This window comes from Magallana gigas, chromosome 1, assembly GCF_963853765.1.
Source record: "Magallana gigas chromosome 1, xbMagGiga1.1, whole genome shotgun sequence".
Classification (NCBI taxonomy): domain Eukaryota; kingdom Metazoa; phylum Mollusca; class Bivalvia; order Ostreida; family Ostreidae; genus Magallana; species Magallana gigas.
The window spans coordinates 32,956,723-32,979,901 of record NC_088853.1 but is presented as its reverse complement, the minus strand read 5'-3'; the positions used below and the strand labels follow the sequence as shown (position 1 = coordinate 32,979,901).

Below are 23,179 nucleotides of genomic sequence, written 5' to 3'. Positions count from 1 at the left end.
CTTGCAATCAAACTATTCTGTGTACAAATATCAAGAAATCAGTCGCTTCAATTTTAAAAAAAAACCTTTTGATTTTGGCGCACTCATGTCCAAAAACTTAATTCGACTGCACATGTGCCCAAATCAACGACAGTTATTCACGAAGTTTTAAGTCAATTCTTCATCTTGTATGTAGTTGCTGGATATTTTAGTGTTGAAATGTGTGTTACGTTCCGTAAGAGTTGTCAAGTTTGCAGGTTAATTAAAATCTTTGAGAAAATGAGCATTTTGTTCAATCTGAAAAGAAAAATACTTACTGTGTCGGACATCTTTTTCAGCTAGTAACCGTATAATTTTCGAATATAAACAGCGAACGTCGTTTTTTTACGGATAGCAACCGTTTAGGTACTACACCGTGTAATTTGAAGGGTCAGCCCCTGTTTATTGATATCAGCTGAAATGTAAATTCAAACTTTTTTTTACATTACACGTTTTAACAAAATATTTTCTAGAGAAGAGATAAATAAAGAAGAGCATGAAAATTAACGGCGCTTTTCATACATGTATCTCAATTTTCGAGCGGGAAAAAGAAATAATAATGATAAGCTGATAAATTTAGATCTTAGGTCATTATTCTCACTTTTCTTCATGTAGAGCGTGCTTATTTTTATGAAAAAGGGTAATTTTTCTACGTAGAATAATGACCGGGGGTCATTTTTCTGCGTCGAAGAATGACGGGGGGTCATTATTCAACGTCGAAAAATGACCCCCGGTCATTATTCTACGGGGGTCATTATTCTATGTTACACCGGACAAAAAGTGATCAGAAAAATTCACTTAAGCTTTCAGCTGAGATGAGCTAAAACGTAATCAATATCAAAATATATATACATTTAACTGTGAAAAATAAATAATTAAGCTGTCTTACAGGAATGTCAACACAACAGAAAAATGTCATTGTTCATCTGTTCATAAAATGGTCAACTAATTTTCAGAAAAGCAGATCAGCTGTTTAAAATTCTATAGTATTAATTTGAAGAAAATCAAATCGGCTATTTTCACACCGTTGTATTTTGTTGACTTACAAACTGAAAAAAAACCCCAAAACAAGTGTGTGAAGCTTAATATTGTTAATAAAAATGCTGTCATCTGATTTCACAGGATGAACCTCTGCCATCCAGTCAACTGAATGTTGACCGAAGGGTCTGGAAAGGTGACTGAATGACACATCTGTGCCATTCAATCACCATTCAGTTACATTTCAGTCACCTTTCAGGTATCACACCGGTAATTGTTTTCACTATATAGCACTATAGAGGGGAAACAATCTTAAAAATCAGTTTGTATTTCTCATGACAAAATATTCGGAGGAAATGTTATTTGTTACCTATCTCATTAGGTAACACCATAAAAAGGGCAAGCGATACGGCATTTTCTCAAAATATCTAGCTCCAAACAGGTCTACATTTAAAACCACGTGTTTTCTGTTTGTATGTAAACAGAATGCACACTCCCCAGGAAGCTGCTGCATGTAACCTGAAAGAAGTAGTCCCTGTGAAAAAAGATCATCATCTAAAAAAATACATGAAATATCATTCTCAGTGGTATAAACAATTTTAAAACTGAGTAAAGGAAAATGTAAAAATGCAGTCAAGGAAAAAAATAATTCTGAAGTATATATGGAACTACAATTGACTAAGTTCATTTTGATTGGTCGATTACCGGTGTGATACCTTCAGTTGACTGAATGGCAGAGGTTCATCCTGTGTTCGGTCGATCGGTTGAAAATGATCAACAATCGACTTGTATTAACCATTATGATTATTAATACAGTGTATACATGTAAACAATGCTCTTCTCATGATTTGAACGAAAAACAACTCAATAAGCCAATGATATTATTAAAAGATGATACACTGTATAAAAAAAATGATATTTACTGGGTTATTTGACTATGCAAAAACACTTCAGACCTGATAAATCATCAAACACAATATCGGTAACACCTGCTACACAAGTTACATCAGATACAGTGTCGGACGAGCGCTTTTAGGACGCAGATCGACACCCATATGACAGATGTGTTATTTCAATCTTACGTATATTCTCGTTGTAATTTTTATAGATCAACACATTGGTTATTGGTAATTGCATTTTTTCTCATGAAGTGTTCAATCAATTAATGATTAGCTAATAACACTTTGCATTAAAAAGCATAGTCTATGTCATATCATTTCTTGTGTTTGACACGCATTACGAATAAATGTGCCTTACTCACCTTAGTCATTTAACAAACATAAAAAAGAAAAATATTAATATCAAAATATAAAAAGCAACTCTGTTAACAATAAAACCTGTTTGTATGCAACATATATAGCATGTGACAATCATCTTGGAAAAAAAACCCAATTTAAATAATCATGGTGATACTTGAAAAAAATTGAATGTAACGTCTCAAAACAGGAGAAACACACACGAATACTCATTTTTTTTTTAATGTTATCCACCGATTAACAATCATTGAGAAAGTACTAATTAACTCAAACATTGGGGCAAAATACAGAAGAAAAAATATTTGAAATAAATATTGAGTTTGTGTTTCTCTTTCTTCTCATGTAGAATAGTTAGCAAAAACATAGGAACTATCCACTAGTATTTACTAAACTGTATCATATATTTCAGATCTTCGCATGTCCCTTAGTTCTTGGTAGTTTTCACGATTTGCTTCCTCTGTAGAGACACTAGGAAGGTTGCTCCCACGTGATTCTTGATGATTCGCTGGTTGCTGCCTCTTTGCATTTCTCTTCCTGGTATATAAGATTTAAAAAAATAAATAAATAAAAGAATAAAAACCAAATTTATACATTGTAAATATAAGCATTTATTTCATAGTGCGTCAACAGTACCATTTCGAACGTATATGTAAATAATAAACAAATGATGAAAAAAAGAAATATTTACCGTATCAGAATATTATAACCAATGATTATTCCATCGACAGTAAGAGAAAGACACAAGATCCCAAGAAGACTGTAAAACTTCATACCATTTATAATGTATGCACGTTCTGAAACTGACATTAAACTATTTTAATGAAATCAATTCTACTTTATATATAAGTTTTTTTTTGAACTGATATATCAATAACTAATAATATCAGTGAATCGTTAAGACAATAGCTTTAGTCAAGACCAAGACGTTTGCTATCGTAATATTTAAAATACATATCATTAAGGAGGAACAACGGGTTGCAGTGCAAAACAATTTGTCAATGATTTTATATTGCTTTTTTAAACACATTAACATTTAGAAGTTCACTACAGCATGCATGCATATCATTTTCCTAACTACTTTCTTACTTTGCATGGGATATATTTTGATAGGAAGTATCACCTTTTCTGGCATTATGAATTGTTTTAACAATTTTGATTTTCTGCAATAATTATTTTAATTGATGGATTTTTTTTTTTGAAATCATATTCTATAATTTTTAGAACGAAAACAAATTTCAAATTATTTACAACATTGTTTTTTTTTTTTTAACATATCAATATCATAATTTTTTCAATATATTGCTGAAATCAGCACTTCCCTTTTGAAGTTTTTTATTCCAAATATAAAAAAAATTTGATGGCACATAAAACATTGTCTATGATTTTTTTTTAATTTGATATATCAACCTAACATGTGCTTAATAACTTATAAAATTTGCATGGCAACTTTTTGGCATTTAAGATAGATACTACAATAAGAGTTACGCCTACCCCTTACTCTGGAATTATAAATTTTTGTGACAACTTCTGTTTGGAACCATCAAAAGAGCAATGCGTTAGCCAGATTAATCCATTAAGATTAACAAATCATTATCAGAATATATCTCTGATTATATTAACTGCTTATCATTTTGTACATTTGCATTTCAAAAATTAAAAATGTTTTATTTTCACCAGCTCGTGTATTGACAATGACTACTTCAGATCCGTTTAGTACGAGAAGGAGATCTTTCAAATCCTGTATGACGTCATAATGAATAAATGACATAATAGCAATATACAATCAAATCAGTTATGATGTCATAGTACATCAAAGCATCATTGCAATGATAGTCAAGTGATATGTATCCTGTTCCCCGTACAATGTTGTTTTCTGAAATTTCAATAAAATGTTAAAACAGTACGACTTTCACAACTATGGCCTTTGTATCCCTGTTTACAAACATGACAGATGCCAGACTCCATGTGACACTCCTGACAATTGACATTTGGACAGGGAACGCTACAGTTAGATCCGAAATATCCTTTAGGAGTACATCCTAGAAAATACATAATTTTACTAAAAACTATGAAGTTGATTAAGGATGTTTTGCCTATATTTGATGCAAATATCTCTGTTATGTAGGTAAAGAGCATACATTTAACAAAAAATCTTGCCGTTAGATTATGATAACATCTAATATTACATCTCTTATAAATATTCAATAGTACAAATATTTGTTCGCACAGAATATCCATGTAATGCATCAAAATGGTTGTATGTACATGTATTATTAAAGGATATCTTTAATTTAAAAAAAATCAAATTGTTACTGTTTTATATTACATGTAGGCATATGCATTGAATTTTATGTGTGTAAAAAACATACTTATTAAAACAAATTATTGTCGTAAGATTATGCTTACATCTTACATTACATTCATCATTAATATTCAATTTATTGATATATGTGTATACATAATATCTATGTTTTCATAGTCGTGTAATACATTAAAATGGTTGTATATATTATTTACGGATCTCTTTAATTAAAAAAAAAAATCAAATTGTGACTGGTTTATATAAGGCAAATGGAATAATTGTAACATATATTAACGATCAGTTGCACTGTCGCATTGCAAACGATTGAACAACGTATAAGACAATCTTTGAAGTAAAACAGCAGTTGAGGAATATATATTACCGTAAATTTCACTGCAGAAATATCCCTTCCATCCCAAGAGACATCCAGAATCACACAAACCATCTACGTTATTGCATCCATTACATGTTTCAATACATGTATGGGAACAGTTTTTCCCAAAGAATCCTTGTCGGCAAGCTGTTTGACATAAATATAGCAAATTTTACGTACAATCTATCTATCTATCTATCTATCTATCTATCTATCTATCTATCTATCTATCTATCTATCTATCTATCTATCTATCTATCTAACATGTATTATACTCACTCGCGTTACACATAGAGCCCTCATAGCCAGCATCGCATCCAGTAAGACACGTTCCTGAGATATGGAAGCACTGGTTTAAATCACGACAAAGCCCACATTTTTCACGGCATCCGTATCCATAAGAGCCTTTATCACAGGCTGAAAAAAGTTATAATTTTTGTCATCTGAGAGATTCATGAGACTGAACTTGAAAAAAGTTATCATTATTTCATCTTTTAAATTATGTTTATGTTTTGATATAAATAGGAGTTTTGCAATATTAACTCACGTGTTTTACAGAGTGCTCATTGATATCCAACATCACATCCAGTTAAACACACTCCATTAGTATGTAAACACTTCTTAACCTCAAGACAGTTTCCACATTTTTGTTTACAATCAGGACCATAAACACCTGCGCTGCAAGCTTTTTTAAAATAGAATTCAGCTCAATTTTTTTTTTTCATAATTTGGATTAAAATGATATAAAAGAAATCAGAATAAAATTATTGCTTTATGCAGTTTCCTTGATTTTAAGATATAATTTATATTTTTATAAATAATATTATTTATTTACTCACGCGTTTTACACATTTCTCCCAAATACCCTGCATTGCATGCAGTTAAGCAAGAACCATTTGTATTTGAACACATACGGCAGTTACCACATGTGCCTCTGCATTCCAGTCCATACGAACCTAACGTACATGCTGTTGCAAAATTTACAAATATTATTATCCTAATAACATTTTTAAAAACGATAAAGGTCTATAATTTATTTATATCAAATACTGGACGTAAATATTGTAAAATATGGGTATATTTTGAAATATATGTATTATAATTCAGATTCAAATTCCATAGTTCCACGACCGGAAGTCATGCCGGATCATACAGAATATAGTTTACATATCTTCATACATTGTTTTGTCTTTCCTAAAACTTTAGATGTTCAAGTTTTTTTTTAGTTATAATATCTCAGTGAGAAAAAGTTTTTGTCTCGGGACCGGAAACGAACGAACGGAAGCGATTGAAGAAATTGAAAGTAGATATTTTAGTACATTTACCTTCAGTACTTTAATGTTCATAACATTGAATAAAATGTTAAATAAAATCTAAAGTTATTTAAAAAATAAAATTATTGCTTGAACGCTTTTAGTGAGAACCGGAAGTGACTTACGACCAAATGAAACCTGTTAATCACATGTTCGATCAAACGTCCATTATCCATATAGGTTTCGTGTCTGGATCTCTTACAGTTTCTGAGATCTTGTGGATACTTTTTTTTAAAAAGAAGGCTACCTGAGATATTAGAAATGTCTCAACGGAATGTAAAACTTTTTTTGTTTTTTTTTTGTTTTATACCATGTGTAGATAACCCTTTGTATTTCTATAGTTAAAATGGACTTCCATCCTGAATAACCAAAATATTTTTTAAAAAAATCAAAGTTGGGTGTACTTATGAAAGTATATCCAGACATCTCTGAGATATTCGCGCGACAAAAAGATAAAAAATATAATAAGACGAAAGAAAGAAAAAGACTTTACAATCACTATAAGCCCTTCCGTTGGAAACATAAGACCTTTACAAAAATGCATCACTTAATGGTATACACCAACCTACAACGTGTGACAATACAACGTAATTATTAATAACATTAAAAATCATCAATACGCCGATCCATTGATCTATCAAACATAAATACAGATACATAAAATACTTGATATTTTGATATTTTACACAAATTTCCCTGATAACCAGCGACGCATCCATTTAAACATGTTCCGTTAGTATATGAACACTTGTAAACATCAAGACAGTTGCCGCATTTTTCTTTGCAATCAACACCATATGATCCTGTGTTACAAGCTGTTGAAATAATATTATACATTTTGTTTAAACTACATTCGAAAAATATCATGATAAACTATCATGAAAATTCCTGTGTAAATTCATGATAGTATGATTCAATTACTCACGTGATTTGCACAAGATTCCCTGAAAGCCATCTTTACATCCTCCGAAGCACGTCCCGTTAGTATTTATACACTGGCTAACGTCACGACAGTTCCCGCACGTTTCCCTACATTCGAAACCGTATGTACCTACAGCACAAGCTGTTCCAAAAAAATAAATATACACTTTGTACATGCACTTACATGTGAATGTAGAAACAAAAAGGACGCGCACCTTAAGCAAATTTACGAGCATAATCAATGTCGTCCTAAAACAATAACATTGACGGCATTGTTTAATTTTTCACTACTGTGTCTGTTAAAATTTATTCCATTTTGTAAATATAAAAAGAAAATAATTTGTAAATTAAAAAAAAGTAGCATAGGTCGACGGCATTGTTTAATTTTCCAGAACTGTGTCTGTAAAACTTTATTCCATTTGTAAATAAATAAAATGTAACATGGGTCGATCGAAAAGAGTATCAAATTCAAAATGGAAACTCTTCTCAGTTTGATTTTTAATTATAGCTCTTAAACCAGCTAAAAAAACATGTGCTATAAACTAAAAGATACATAGTGATTTACACATTTTTTAAACAGCTGCATGTACGTTAAAGCCTATTTATTTATTTGTCCAAAAAGGTTGATAAATTCTATAGGTTACAACAAAGAAATAAACGTCACGTTGACCTGTAGTGAATAATGACAAAACATACGCATGCTAATTTTGTTAAACTTTTTCCTAAAAAAAGTGCAAATAAAATGAATTGGTAATGAATGTGAATCACATATTAAAATGATGAAACTATATTATTAATATTTCTATTTCTTTTTTTACGGGTTTAATGACACGTTACGATAAGTTGCTTTCACCTTTAACCTCTAAAAAAGTATTTTCAAATTGATTTTAATTAGAATAAGGCAAATTATGTTAAGACTGTGGTTATCTACATTTCTATAGTGTTTTTGAAAAAAAAACCAAACAACAACACCCCCACCAACCAAAAAAAAGAAAGAAAAAAAATACAAAAATGAAAACCAACAAAAGCAGAATCTTGTATGTAATAAATGTATATTGTAAGTAAGACATACATAACCTTTATTACAATAGTTCCCAAACCAGCCAGGGTGACATCCTGAGTCACAGGAACCATTGACATCATTACACCTATTACACGTGTAGTAACATTTGTCTGTGTAATCTTTTCCAAAGAACCCAAAGGGGCAAGCTAACAAATATATCACTTAAAAGTTAATTAGTGTAGTTGTATGTTTGTTTGTCTGTCTCTGTCTGTATGTCTCTCCTTCGTCTCTGTCTGTTTGTCTGTATGCCGTCCTCTCTCTCTCTCTCTTACTCTCTCTCTCACCCTCTCAATTTATCTGTTAAATTGATGCCAAAACATACAGACAACTTCCATTTCACAAAGCTCGTTGAAAGTCTGCTTGTGACTGTGACTGTTAGACAAATTAAAAGACAAATACGTGATCAAAACACTCTTAATGGGTGTAACACAACTCCCTTGCATGTGCTAAATGTATTTTGAAGAAGATAAGAAACCGATTTATCTGTAAAACTGATTTCATTTTTTTAAAATATATATTGCACTGTTTGTTCTATATAATAAAAAAACCCACTTTCTTCCCATGTTATAACCCTAGTAGTATCCTCCCCCACCCCCACCCCTATCCCCCACACACATACACGCTCGCGAATCCAAAGCTGATTGATGTTCTTAAAGAAACCGCTAATGCCTTGTCCATGATATATTCCTACTGTCCATGCCTATTCAAAATTTGGTTTTCTATGGTCATTCAGAACGGTACAACCGAATGGTTTAGTTTTATCCTGAATGTTGATTAAACAGTTTTAAAATTTAAGCAACTTTTGCTTATCTAGACAAAAGTAAAATGAAACTTCAACTAAGGAAGATAAGGAAAAAACACTGACAATGAAGATATAATTAAAAAATTACAACTTCTTAAGCCATAAATATTTGTGTAAATATTACAAATATTCCTACCGTATGCTACACCTTTACAGGATAAAACGCTCAAAGTAATACAAAACTCTGTGACACCCAATGCATCCATTGAGTACATGTACCTGTAAGTGAAAACATTTACAAAATACAACAGTTCTTTGCGAATTTGAACGGAAGTTACATCTTGAAAAATTAAAAAAGCATTGCCTATTAGTTAAAAGAGAGGTGGGAATGATTTAATTAAATGCTAATCACGGGATTAAACTCTGTTTACTCTTTAATGAGTAAAATATAACTAAGATATTATAACATTTTGTCACCTTTCAAGACAATTCATTAAGCATTCATTTTGCTTAGTGTCAGTGTCACATGAATTATGATATCATACTGATAAGATTTATGCAAAAACGTGTTTTGCTTCAATACGGATCCCTCATATCTAAATGCCTCGACATGGTGGATGCTAGTGTGTGTCTTTCATGTCCTAATTTTAGAACTATTGTTGCTTTGTCTTTTAGTTATACAATTGACAAATTTAATTGCTTATTTTGAAATAAAACCAATATTCATGCATGGTTTCGAATCGGCTTAACCTGTCTTATATACCTTTATTTTTTTTTTTTAAATAAAACTATCTATTCTTCAATAGTGCAGAAATAATGCAGTCAATTATATAAGTGAAAACAATAAGATACTCACAGTAATGATAATGAACTTCCACGGTCTATTCAATTTGCAATGCAAATTAAAACATTTTGAAAACTGAAGTGGAATGAATTTGCTACAACTTGAAATGTTATGGAGTAATCAAGAATCAAAATAAAGTATTTACGATTATTTATTTCTGTCTGGAGTTGTCTGCGGATGTAAAAAGCGTTCATATATAAGTAATAAAAACTAAGTGTAAAGGACGTTCAAGTATTTCCTGATTTTAAATATAACTTTCGACATAATAAGCGTTTCTTAAGGTAGAAAAAACACCCCATGTTTTTCTATTCAACTTATTTAAACAATTACCCTTACAAATTCCTAAATACCGTTTACTAAAAAAAATATTTCTTTCGTTTACCTAATGCGTTTTACGAGCTAATTAAGCACACACAATATTCTGTAACCTTTTTTTGGTATGGTTAATTGGGATTATGTAAGGTAAACTAATATATCAATGTCCGTTCCTTAAAAAAATTCATTCATGCGTACATTTTTTAATTATAATTTTTATCATTTTATGTATCGGTTTTCTTAAATGTATGCAGTAAATTAATATATTTATCTAGTCTACCAACATCTTAACATGTAGAAATCAACCTTACAATATGAAAAAAAGAAGATATTTTAATGTTTTATTTTGTTAAAGGACGTTTATATCCTCTTTGAGTCAATCAGCGACGGGCCAACACAGAAGTGATACACATTAAGAGGAAAAATATGATTAACGTTAAAGAATTTTTGTGTTTTTTTATTTAATTTGTGCAATTTAATGAGGACATAGGGAACTAATTCTAAATAAATTAGGCACGTGGAAACATTGTAAGACAGGATACTGTCCTCAACGTTGACTATATCATTATATCTTTTTAATTTATTTACAAAAAGGTGATATTTCAATTATTGAGCTTTAATGGGTCCCTAAGTTTTAACTTACTAATTAGTCTACTAAACGATCTACGCAGTCTTAAACGTGACTTGGTTTTAAATGAGATATATAATGTGGCAACATATCATTTTCATGACAACTAATTTTCATCATAATGTGTTTAACTATGGAACTTATTTTCTCTAAATCGTTGCAACAATGTAGTATTCAAACCATATTAACCTTGCGATTGTTTGGTACTACATATGTATTTAATTTACTGGTTGCTCTTGACGCATTTTAAAGTGGTTTCTACAGAGAAACTTAAATATTTATGCCTGTTTGAAAAAAAAAAACTTCACATTTGTTAAAGTTAAAAAAAAATAACCCTCGATCATGTTATATGCATGAAATAGGTAGAAAAAAAATATTTTAATTAACTGATTTTTAAGTTATTCACACCATTAGCGAGGCTAAAGGAAATACTTGGTAGAGAGATGCCTAGAATTTTTGCATATTTACCTTCGAATGTTTTCTTTCGCATCTAATACATGTATTCTTGACCTAACGATTGAGTAATAAATCATTTAACCCTCAAACAATGAACAAAGCATACTGATTTATAGACGATAATGCGAGCTTAGTAGTTTGAGGAGGAGACAAACATTGCAATTTAACAGATATAATTTCTAACTATAGGGTGATTTGTTACAACTGCAAGGAAATGGTGCCCACAACTGTGTGAAAATTATTAACAAAAATAAGTGCTAAAGAAGTAGAAGGATTCTTTTGTTTAACTGACTCTCATGACAGCTCATTTGCGTGGGCGATGTGTACAGTGTTGTGTTCATTTTTAAATTACATAAATTATGGATGATCAAAAAGTTAATTTGTTACATTATCAACCATGCAATACTGTGATTTATCTTAAGAATAAAACTGATATTCTTTCTCACTGTGGGTATATGGAAATTGATTATGTCACAGATAAGAGTATATGTCAACCTACGCTATGTTTACATATCTATGAATAATATTAAAAAAATGACAAAAACAAACCGTCAACCATCTCAAAAATCCTTTAAACGAAATGCAAATTCAAAGCAAAGCAACGCGGCCCTCCATAAAGATAAAGGTAGGATCAGGTGCCTTAGAGGGGTGAGCATCCTCTGCTGACAGGTCACACCCGCCGTGTGCCCAATGTCATATTGGGAAAAATGTCATTATCGGGAAAAATGTCGTAATTTGGGGAAAATATCATGATCGGGAACAACGGACAAAAATCCGTTGAAAATTCGGTATTCAATCAATTGTCCAGAGCAGAGGAATCACGGACCTCTGAAAAACCTCAGAGGTAAGATCAGGTGCCTAGGAGGAATTAGCATCCTCTGCTGGCCGGTCACACCCGCCGTGTGTTCTTTGTCGTAATCGGGGAAAAGTCAGTAGACAATTAGGTGATAATAGGTTAGATCCCATAATTACTTCTTCATTAGGTTTATCATTAAAGTGTCGTCTGTATAATCTGACAAAGATAATGATTTAAAAAGTCCGGATTTTGAAACAATGACAGTAAATCGATTAACATGGACAAGTTTAAAGAAAACACATTTTCTGGTCAGGTTACCTTTACTACAGCCTACGGAAATGAATGGTTACAGGCTACCGAATGGAATGATCGCAAGTGTGTGTCAAAACAACTCGAGAGCAAATACAATGACCCTCCACCATTAAAGTTTAAAAGAACAATACACTTAGACAGTTACAGCTATGTTACAACGCACTTTGAAAATTTTTTTCAAAGTGCGTTAAATTTTGGACCAAGTCAACGCAGTTTGAAAAAAAAATATTTTTTTTCAAAGTGCGTTGATATCGTCGATACTAACGCACTATGAAAAAAAAATGGTTTAGGGTTTAGTCGAAATAATATTCAATTTTAGATACAATAAATAATTGTTTTAACCTTGTGTAGCTTAATGGGATATATTTTAGAAAGAATCCACTGCATTCTCAGCTAACTTGATTAACAGTTTCTAGATTAGAAGTTTTTTCTTTTCTCATAAGCTTACGCAGCTTGACAATTTACATAGAACAATTAAGGAGATTTGAATTATCCAAATATGACAATAACTGCACCGCTTAGCAACTGCATTTTCCTTTTTGTGTATACAGCAAACTTACTAATTATCTGGTACATTGTGCTGTACCAGAAACGAAAATTATTTTATTTATTTATTTATATTGGAGATAATGTATAACATATTTCAACTGTCTGCAATTGCATGTGCTTAAAGACAAACATGATTAAAAAAAGGATAAGTTAGTTATGGTTATCAAAAACAACATGATCTATTAGAGGATCAGTGTTTAAGTTTATGATGATTTAATGTTTGTCAATGCACATGAAGTTTTTTTTTAATGAAGTGATTTATTTGATTAGAATTTGAAAAGAGGGTCTATGTTGAAACGCTAATATATTCTTTAACATACCAAGAAATGGTTACCAATAATATCACTGTACTTAATTTACAATAAAGCGTATATCTTTTTCCGATTTTTACATTTACTCTAAGTTGCTGAATATCAAATTAAACATGATTTGGAAGGAAAAAAGAGGGGTAGAGGACCTTCCTGTAATCAATGAAATGAAGCACAGGTAATTGATCTGCATCTTTGGTTACCCCCCCCCCCCCCACTCCCATCCCACTGGATGAAAAATCAAGTTTCAGCAAAACTGAAACTATATGGAAACCTTGCTGAAACTTGAAGTTGAAGTTTCATGTATAGTTTCCGCAATGCGGAAACCATTATATCGATTCAGCAAGTATCCGTTAGGTTTCAGTCAGCAGAAACTTTAGTCTAAGATTCCTGATGGTTTCCGCAATGCGGAAACTAAATTTGAATCGTGTGAAAAGTTGTGTAAATTATTATGGAAATATCAATCAGTTTCAGAACATTTCCGCTAGGTTTCAGCATGCGGAAACTTTAAGTTAAGATTCCTGATGGTTTCCGCAATGCGGAAACTAAATTTGAATCATGTGAAAAGTTGTGTAAATTATTATGGAAATATCAATCAGTTTCAGAACATTTCCGCTAGGTTTCAGTGTGCTGAAACTTTAAGTTAAGATTCCAAATGGTTTACGCATTGCTGAAACTATTACTAAAATTGATTTGAGTTTAATAGTGATATTATTTATTTTCAACAGGTTTAAGTTTAATTCTAGCCTAATGATAATGAATCCGTACATACTAAAATGTATAGTAAGGTTTCAGCGTGACTGAAACTATATGTATACATGTAACTATCTTCAAATGTGGCAAATAAGGCGATTAAGAACCTTACTAAGTAATTAATTGAATTTAAAAAGAAAAACTTATGTCTGATCTTGTTTAATGCATATGATGAAATCATTAATCTTAGGTACTCGGGCACGTGTATACATGTGTATACATTCTTTGTCCAGGTGACCTCCTCTGTGATTTTCCTGTATATTCTGTGTGGATTGCAGGGTTTTTTCTGTCAGGAGTGAACAAAAGACTGTTACATAACATATACACAGTACAAAGCGTGAGTTTATAACTGGAGCCCGGCGGGAATTTTTTTTTTCAATTTGTGTGTACCTGCGTTAGTAAAACTGATATTAGGTAAATTATAATTATTTAGTAAAATAAATTAATATACCTATTTTGTAAGACTCCTTCTTAAATCATTTAGTTATCATTTGAATGAACCTTGAGGTACAGTAACTAATTAAGCAAACAAATTAAGGTAAAGTCGTTGTAAATTTTTACAAATCGTACCAAATATTCGTACAACCTGAAGTTTAGAGTTAATTCATTTCTTTTTTTAATACCACGCCAACACATGTACACAGGAATTTTTTTAAAAAAATTCTACAGTTGATAATAACAAGTAAAACCCACTTGGAGTTTGAGTATAATATAATAATTGTTTAATTATTTACATGCATTTCAGACTTTACTACATGTATGACTGTATCATGATTAACTGGCGTCGGAAGCAAATTGAAAGTGTGGGGGGGGGGGGGGGGGAGCTAGACTAATCCTCAGATATATTGAGGAAAAACCCTAAAAAAAACCAATTCCCAAAATCATGAAAATCCTAATCCCTGGGGGGGGGGGGGGGGGGGGGGGCTAGTATGCCTATTACTCCAACTTCTCAATCTTTCAAGGTAAATTTAGGAACAATTACATTTCCGGCGAGATAAAATGGGGGGGGGGGGGGGGGCTATATGCCTATTGGTTAAGTCTAACTTTGCACTAAGCCCCCCCCCCCCCCCCTAGCCCCCCCCCCCCCCGTTTCGACGTCTATGTGATTTGTGCATTCCTATACTTTCTATTTACTTTCTGTACTGTAAACACAGATATTGATACATGTTTATGAAACATGCACATGTATCTGTTATAAGATATAATAAGCATTATTTAAAATTTTACTGAAGTTATACGTTATATTACAAAATCAGTTTAAAATCCAGCACTAGCCATGTGGTGCACGTGATTTTAATCCCATTTTTAAAATTTGATTATACATTCGTATACATTTGATGTAGAAAGTACACCAAATATCAGTCCGACGTGTACGTCTTACTTCCCGGCTTGTTTAAAGCGTTTGTATTTTAATTTCATAAGTATTATTAACGTACTGTTCATCGCATGACCAATCAGTGCACATGTGTAACTGTAAAATAATTGCCATCAATTCATCGTAGTTGTAAATTCACCATACGGGTGAAAGCTGTTAACCGGACCCCGTTAATTGATCGACATCTAATTTTATTTGTGATTTCTGTGTGTTCATGCAGAACCTGCTCTGTGCTGAACATAATATTTTCACACCTCTATATTTTGAATAAGAATATGACCGTGCCTAGAATCACGGTGAAATTTGGACAAGTCAAGACTAACTTGTCAGTAAACTATATATGGCTCTATCAAATTTAGTTTGGCAAAATCATCAGTACATGTAAATAAAATATAGTTAAAGACAAAATCTGATACATATGTCTCATTAAAAATTGTTTAATTTCATTAGACATTTGTAAACAAACGGTCGGCCATCTTTTTTTTGGTTAATCACGTGTTACAAATACAATTGTCGTATTTAACCAGGAAATACTGACTCCGACAGTTCTTATTTAAAATAAATATACATGTAAAAAGTATACTATTCGGTAAAATATGATAATTTTGATTAAACATTATTCATTTTAAACTATCCCAAGATGCACTTTTCCAAGATTGAGCGATTTCTGATTGGTCAGTATTGGCGCACTTTATGATTCCGAGCGAAAGTTAAAATGGACAAGAAGGTGCTGTTGTAAACTGGAGAATTGAGAAGCATTAATAGCCTCTACAACAAGGAGATAATGCAGGAACGAAGAACTCATGTCAAGGTAACTTAGTTCACAATATAGATACTCCCAATAACATTTTCAAGGCTCTAATTTATCTCTCATTTATAAACGAGATCTCGCGCCATCAAATCAAGATGGCGTCATTTTTTCAAACTTGGTTCGGCGTTTTAATTTTTATTACCGTATCTCTTTTAAATATACGTTTTGACCAAGTTAACCATTTACCAACTTTATATGCATAATAATCAAGATTATCCAGGGTATACACATATATAATTATATAAACGTCCCTAATATATGAATGCTTGGTTGGTAAACAAGACGAACAATGAATCTTTCGGACATTATAATTTTACAAACTCTAAATGTAACCAAAAAAAAACTATTAATTAAATCCGGAAAATGAAATATTTCACGTTTTTCTTTTTCAGCATTGACATCATACAAAGTCAATGTTTCCGGTGATTAGTTGCATCCTCTGTTCGGTGATTCGGATGAATGTTTTGACCAGCTGGACGATGTGAACGCAAGGTATTGCTTTGAAATTGATTATTTTCACCATTAACTTATACATGTGTTGGATGTTTATAATTTACTGTAGTAATTGTTGGGAAATCCAGGTCTAAGTTCTTGAAAATTGATGGGGGGGGGGGGGGGGGTAAAACACACTTATTGTTGATAAGTTTTTCCATTGTTCAACAAACACTAATTGAATCAAAATGAAAATAACATAGCTTCAAACATAAAATGAAACATTTTAGACCAGATACTACTGTAGTCATTATATGACATAGTTTTAACAGCAACTGGCAACTGCATAGTAGCTTCTGTATTCAGAATTTTATTCAGAATGCTTTTATGACATGTTAGGCTGAATGACTTATGTTTATTGTTTAAAAATCTAAATGAAACTTTATTAGTCATGTTTAAGATAAATAGAACAGACATAAAGTACAGCCAAGAGAAAGGAACAAGTTCATCGCAAGAAGAAGAATTTTAATGCTACCACTGTCCAAAACTACTAAGTCTGCTGTAGCCATGATGTGATCATATGAGTGCTTCACCGGTCTGGACAATGCTCGAAAGTCCCCCCAAAAGGCCAATTTCCATAAACTACGACTCGGTTTACATCAACAACAGCCAAGGACACTCCTTATTGATTCGAATGGACACATCTCTACGACCCGACTAAACCTCTGCAGAACAAGACTTTTTAACTGTAAAGTATTTTCATTAATAATTTTCATTTCAAAAAACCTATAAACTATAAAAGTACTTTTTTTATATGATCAAATACCAGTATATTACAATGTCTGTCTGTAAGCTAGAATCTTAGAAAATCACATGGTTTTGACTTATTAAATGATTGATTAGACCTTGCAGATATTAACTTTCATTTTCTTAAATAAATTGTTATATTTGCAAATATTGCATAAAATATTAGACTCCATGTAACATATATCCTCACACCTCCAAGTTGATAAGTGTTAACTACTTTTTTTTTCCATTTTCTTTGTTTAAACATTTATTGATAACTTAGTTTTTATTTGCAGCAATATATGAAACATTAAGAAACCAATCTTAAATGTAAAAACACTGCATTAGGAGATGAATGCATGGGTCATAGAAATGATAAAATACACCAAACAATATTCAATTATGTCGTATATGAAAATATATAAAGACAACATATACCCCATGTATTACAATTTTTATATAACAAAATTACTTGGATGGAAAGTTGTTTCCATGTGGGTTTTTTTTTAATCTGTGTTATGTAACTAATATATAATTGGAATTAGCTTTTATCTTATAAGTAAAATGCTGGTATTGATGAGAATTGTAAGGTGAATGATCTGTGTGATACTTTGTATTTTATACATTCATGCTACAAAAAGCAAGTACATGTACATGTAGTAATACTTGTCATATATAAACAATGTATATTTTACTTCATGTCTTGGATTTAAAAATATTAATGTAGGTAAAGTAGTGAAATGTAGGAAGGTAAACCGTGTGTAATGAAGAATATTCATCAGGAATGAAGTGTGTTGCAATCAGCATAATTAATTAAATGTGTACATCATATTTTTGCACATGATTTGACTGACTGCTCCATTGTTAGCTTTTTATTGGCCAACAAGCTTTTCATATGTCCCTCTGGGTCATCTATTAAATACTGACAGGCTTATGATATTAAAATCTGATCAGTTGGTACATCATGGGTGGAATTGAAAAGTTCACTTTGGACTTAATGGATTATCAAAAAAATGATATCAAATCCTTTTCTATTGTAAAACATTAGATTATATTACTAACAAAGAAAAGGTTTATCCCAACTTCTAAGTGGGTCACTTTGACCTCATTTTGGAATTTATTGACATATTCAAATCAAATCTGGGTCATTCCTCTATAGTCAACTACTATCTTGTAGTGTATTTTTTTTTAAAGATGGATACTTTAGACTTTTCAAAAATAGTTTATGGTGTACATATTCATTGTAGTTCAAAACAAATTGATACAAGTGTATCATGTTCATGTAACAGTGAAGTTTTCTTTGTTTATTCATGTACGTGCAGTTATTTTGTAAATTGAATTCATATTTTTAAAAAAGTAAGATCTTTGTTGCATTTTTAAAAGGAGATTTGATAGGCATTTAATCGAGATGAAAAAAATACAAATGTAAAGATTTCTATGGGAGTTTTTTTTCTTGTGCAATTTTATCATTTTTTAAATAAAAGTCCCTTATAAGGGAATTGCCATATGGATGTTTCTCCATTATTGTATCTTGGCTGTATTTTATTTATTATTGGAAACAATTTCAGATTTTTGAACAAAATAAATTTGGAATTGTTTGAAATTGTTTTGTTTTTACATAAAGTAGAAACCTTGCTCAGCTTTTGTGAAAGCAAAAATATAAAAAGTTTCAGTAAGTTTCAGTTGCGGAAACCCTTTGTAAACAATATGTTTCCCAATTGTATATGGAGGTTGAAACTATGCAGAAACTTCAAGTTTCAGTAAGTTTCCGTCGCAGAAAGCATTTGTAAACAATATGTATCCCAAACGTATATGGAGATTGAAACTATGCAGAAACTTCAAGTTTCAGTTAGTTTCCGTTGCGGAAACAATTTGGATTCATGGACAGCCTAAGTTTCAGCACTGCGGAAACTTAATGAAACTTGAAGTTTCCGTGCTGAAACCTGTCGGAAACTTAAAGTAACCTTAAGTTTCCGCAGAGTTTCCAAAGGGTTTCCGCAGCGCTGAAACCAGATATTTCATCCAGTGCCCCTATCCCCGATTTTAAAGAAGGTAAATTAGATTCATTAACGTTAACAAATCATCATACTATCAACAAATTAGGAATTTAATTCCAAAATATGTGATTTATACATGTTTTTTCAAAGTGCGTTAAGTGTCTCGATACTCAAAAATGTTGATGTACCTTTATGACGCACTTTGCAAAAAAATTTCAAAGTGCGTTGATTTTGTCCAAAATTTAACGCACTTTGAAAATTTTTTTCAAAGTGCGTAATTTTTTCAAAGTGCGTTGCCACACAGCTAGTATATACACGTTCTTAAATTTCATTTCGTAAAGCAGCTAAAACATGTTTAATTCATTTATGTTTCTGAATTCAAAACTTTGATTTTTTGGATGATAGTAATTCGTTCCGAGATCCTCATGCACGATCTTTTTAATGAATGTAAAGTAAACATATTCCTGAAACATGTCGTTAGTTCTCCATTACCTTTATTTGTTAAATATGCAATGTGTAAACTGTATGAACAGAAAAGAATACGTGCAAGTAGAAAAAGAAATATTGATATCTACGATCTATTTGTAATATGTGAACGTGAGATGACAATTTCTCGCATTATCACCGGTGTGAGATCGGTTTGTCCGGTGTGAGACAGCAGTGTGAAATGTTTCTGTCTTAGACTGTGTATTACTAAGCCGTTTTAAAACGTAAACAAACGTTGTCTGCTGTAGGGAAATGCAAAAGAGTGCATTGAGATTATCTATTAAGTAATTGTGTTGCTTAATTAATTACAATTTTTCATATTTTAATTGAAAAAAACTGTCGTATTCTTTCATTTAACTTGCATTATTTGAAGCACGCGCAGGGATAAACCAAAAGTAATCTTTTGAACGTCATAACAGAAAGTTTTCAAACATCATTTTTTAAACTAATATAATGCGAGAAAAATAATCATTCATTATATACTCGTGTGGGATAGTAAAATTCCATCTCGGGGCCAAGATTCACGGTCTAGGACTCGGCAAAGCCTCGTCCTAGACGTTGAATCTGGTCTCCTCAGTGGAATTTTTCTATCCCACACTCGTAATAATGAATGATTCTATTAATCCAGTAGCGCATTGTACATATATTAAAGGATCGTTTCTATTTTTTTCTCTCCGAAAAGGAATCAAATTATTTTGATACTTGTAATCATATTGAATCTTACACATGATTCAAAATAGCTATATTTTAAACAAATTGATATATACTTATGCAAAAGCAAGGCCTCAGTTCTGTGAGCAAAGCTTTGCATCTTGCTTATAATTCGAAACTTGACACAGCTAAATATGGTTAGTAAAGAGAAAATTGTAAACAATTAATACAAAAGAAACATGCACTAAATTAAAAACAAAGAAAAAGCACAATTTATTTTTCATAATATATGTATACCTATATATTTCTACCAGCAAAAACAATCTCCGTTTAGATTGAAAATGCAGAGCATCTTAACAAAACACGTTTCATTATAATCAACCATGACGTAGATATCGTACCAAATTACCAATAAAATGTAAAGTATTTCTAATATATGTTGTAAGTGCATCAGATTTTGCTCATTTTGCGATGGTAAACAATTGATTATCTGATTTACCGAAGTTTATATTTGATTTGATACGTAAACATTCCAAATTAAAGGCGATATTTCCATAAAGCATAAACGAAATTCAAAACAACGTAAAACACGGTCACGAGTGAAAATGTCAACGCATTGAAAGATTAAACCTCAATTTACGTCACGATATCGGCACAAATAAATTAGCATGTTTCAAGTATCCATTCGTACGTAAATTGTTGCACAACAAGCAAATTTATCTTTGTTAGTTTGACCCGTTTGTCATTCGTCAACATTCAAACATGGCTGCTTTAAACAAAGAATGTTCGTTTTCGTTATGGAATACCGAACCCAAAGTTATAAACTGATTGATTTATATTTTCCTTTCCATAAGGATTATTTATGCAAAATTACGTTCAATTTGACTCGGTAGTTCTTGAGAAGAAAATTTATTAAAATGCACCCTCCCTTTTTCTACAGATATTTTCTCCGCTTTGAATGAAGATCGGTCTATCATGTCTGCAATTTATATTTGCCTTGTCATAAGGATGCTTTTTGCCAAATTTGGTTGAAATTGGCCCAGCGGATTCAGAGAAGAAGTTCAAAATGTCAACAGTTTACAGACGGACAGACAGACGGACAACGGACAAAATGTGATCAGAATAGCTCACTTAAGTACAGGTTCACGTAAGAATTAGGCAAACAGTGATAAGTCATATATTTCATATTGAGATGATAATTTACTTTGAGAACAGTATATATAAGTGTTCTCAAAAAATGATAAAATTTTTAGTGAATCGTGCATAATTGTGAAGCTGTGTTACTAAAAATAGATCCACTCTGTCACAGTTTTTAAACACAATGAAAACACTATGGTATGAAGATCTGACAGGATTTTCAGAAATTCATTGTCAATTCATTTATTCAAAAATGTTGGTATGAAGAGAAGACAATGCCCTCTTCTTTTTTCTAATGTTAAAGATGTAGTATCCCATTGGTTTCCATGGCAACCACGACAATAATGAGTCATACAGTCTTTAAAATTAGAGAAAAACGATCACTTTTATGTCTCTTTTAAAAAAAAAACAGCAAACATATATGACTGTGTATTATAAATAAATGAATAAAGGATATTCTGAAATATTTTTTTACATAATAAAAAGTTTTGAAAGATTAACAGACAGTTTACATAATCTAAGCAATCATGTGGGATTCCTAACAAAATTTTAAAAATCTTTATCATTTTTACATGTATCTAAGAGTAATAATATAATTATATTGCATATTCATAGTTTCATTTTAAAACAAGGATTAGACTTTGATTTCATTGATGTGTAAATGTTACTGTTTTAACCCATTACCTGTGAAAATGTGATCTTACATCATTATTGATCGGGATCGGAATACCAAATATTGTGTTTCAAATTTATACCGAATTTTCTCAGACTTCTAAAAGATACGTTCATAAAGTTATCAAAAGTTTAGTTTTCAACAATATTTAATGATGTATCACAAGTCTTAAAACAATATATAAGTATGTCTATCAAAAAATAATGGAAGTAGCCAAAGTTAGCAAGGCTTACGATAACTAACAGGGAAAAGGAACAGTATTAACTGTCCGACCTGCTGTACATCATGGTTATAGTGAGTAATATGTACAACCATTAAAAAACTTATATACAATAAAGTTTGTCTCGGTGGTCAATAATACCTGAACCTACATGTACTTTTGAGTATTATTCATATTATTTTTACGTAATTTGAAATAAGGTTGTTTGTAGACTATATGGGGGGGGGGGTCCTCAGTAAGCATCAATTTATTGTAAGCGTAATTATTGTAACCCTGTATTAGTTTATATAATGTGCATTGCATACAGTTTAATCATTAAGGGCATGCTTTATATTCTAGACTTTAACAAAACATATAAGCATTTTTCACTCCCTTTATATATATAGATATAGATATACATTTTTAGATATTTATTCAAATATACTACAAGGTAGTATACTTAATAAAAACAACCATATGTAGAAAACACGTGTGACACCATAACAAGTACTTTATTAAACTGACTTCCAGTCATACATATAATAAACAAGTTGTACATGTCAAAATGTATCACATACGCAGCACAGTTAAGGCTGAAAATAAGAGGCGGAGCTAATTATCACGTGATCATTTTGACGTTAGCTCCGCCCATTATTCATGAGTTTAAAAAAAACTTTGTTATTGAAGTAATAAACAAGATAAGTT

The 23,179-nt window shown here is 31.3% G+C and overlaps 2 long non-coding RNA genes across 2 annotated transcripts; one reads left to right on the top strand and one right to left on the bottom strand.

The window, feature by feature from the left end:
* Nucleotides 1-6,920: 6,920 nt before the first annotated feature.
* Nucleotides 6,921-8,321, bottom strand: LOC136270055 (uncharacterized). The gene is made up of 3 exons (XR_010707690.1): nucleotides 8,239-8,321; nucleotides 7,166-7,303; nucleotides 6,921-7,055 (listed from the first exon to the last, which is right to left on the bottom strand). It is a non-coding gene; the product is annotated as an uncharacterized lncRNA (long non-coding RNA).
* Nucleotides 8,322-15,973: 7,652 nt separating this feature from the next.
* Nucleotides 15,974-17,297, top strand: LOC136270054 (uncharacterized). The gene is made up of 3 exons (XR_010707689.1): nucleotides 15,974-16,113; nucleotides 16,506-16,605; nucleotides 17,006-17,297. It is a non-coding gene; the product is annotated as an uncharacterized lncRNA (long non-coding RNA).
* Nucleotides 17,298-23,179: the final 5,882 nt, after the last annotated feature.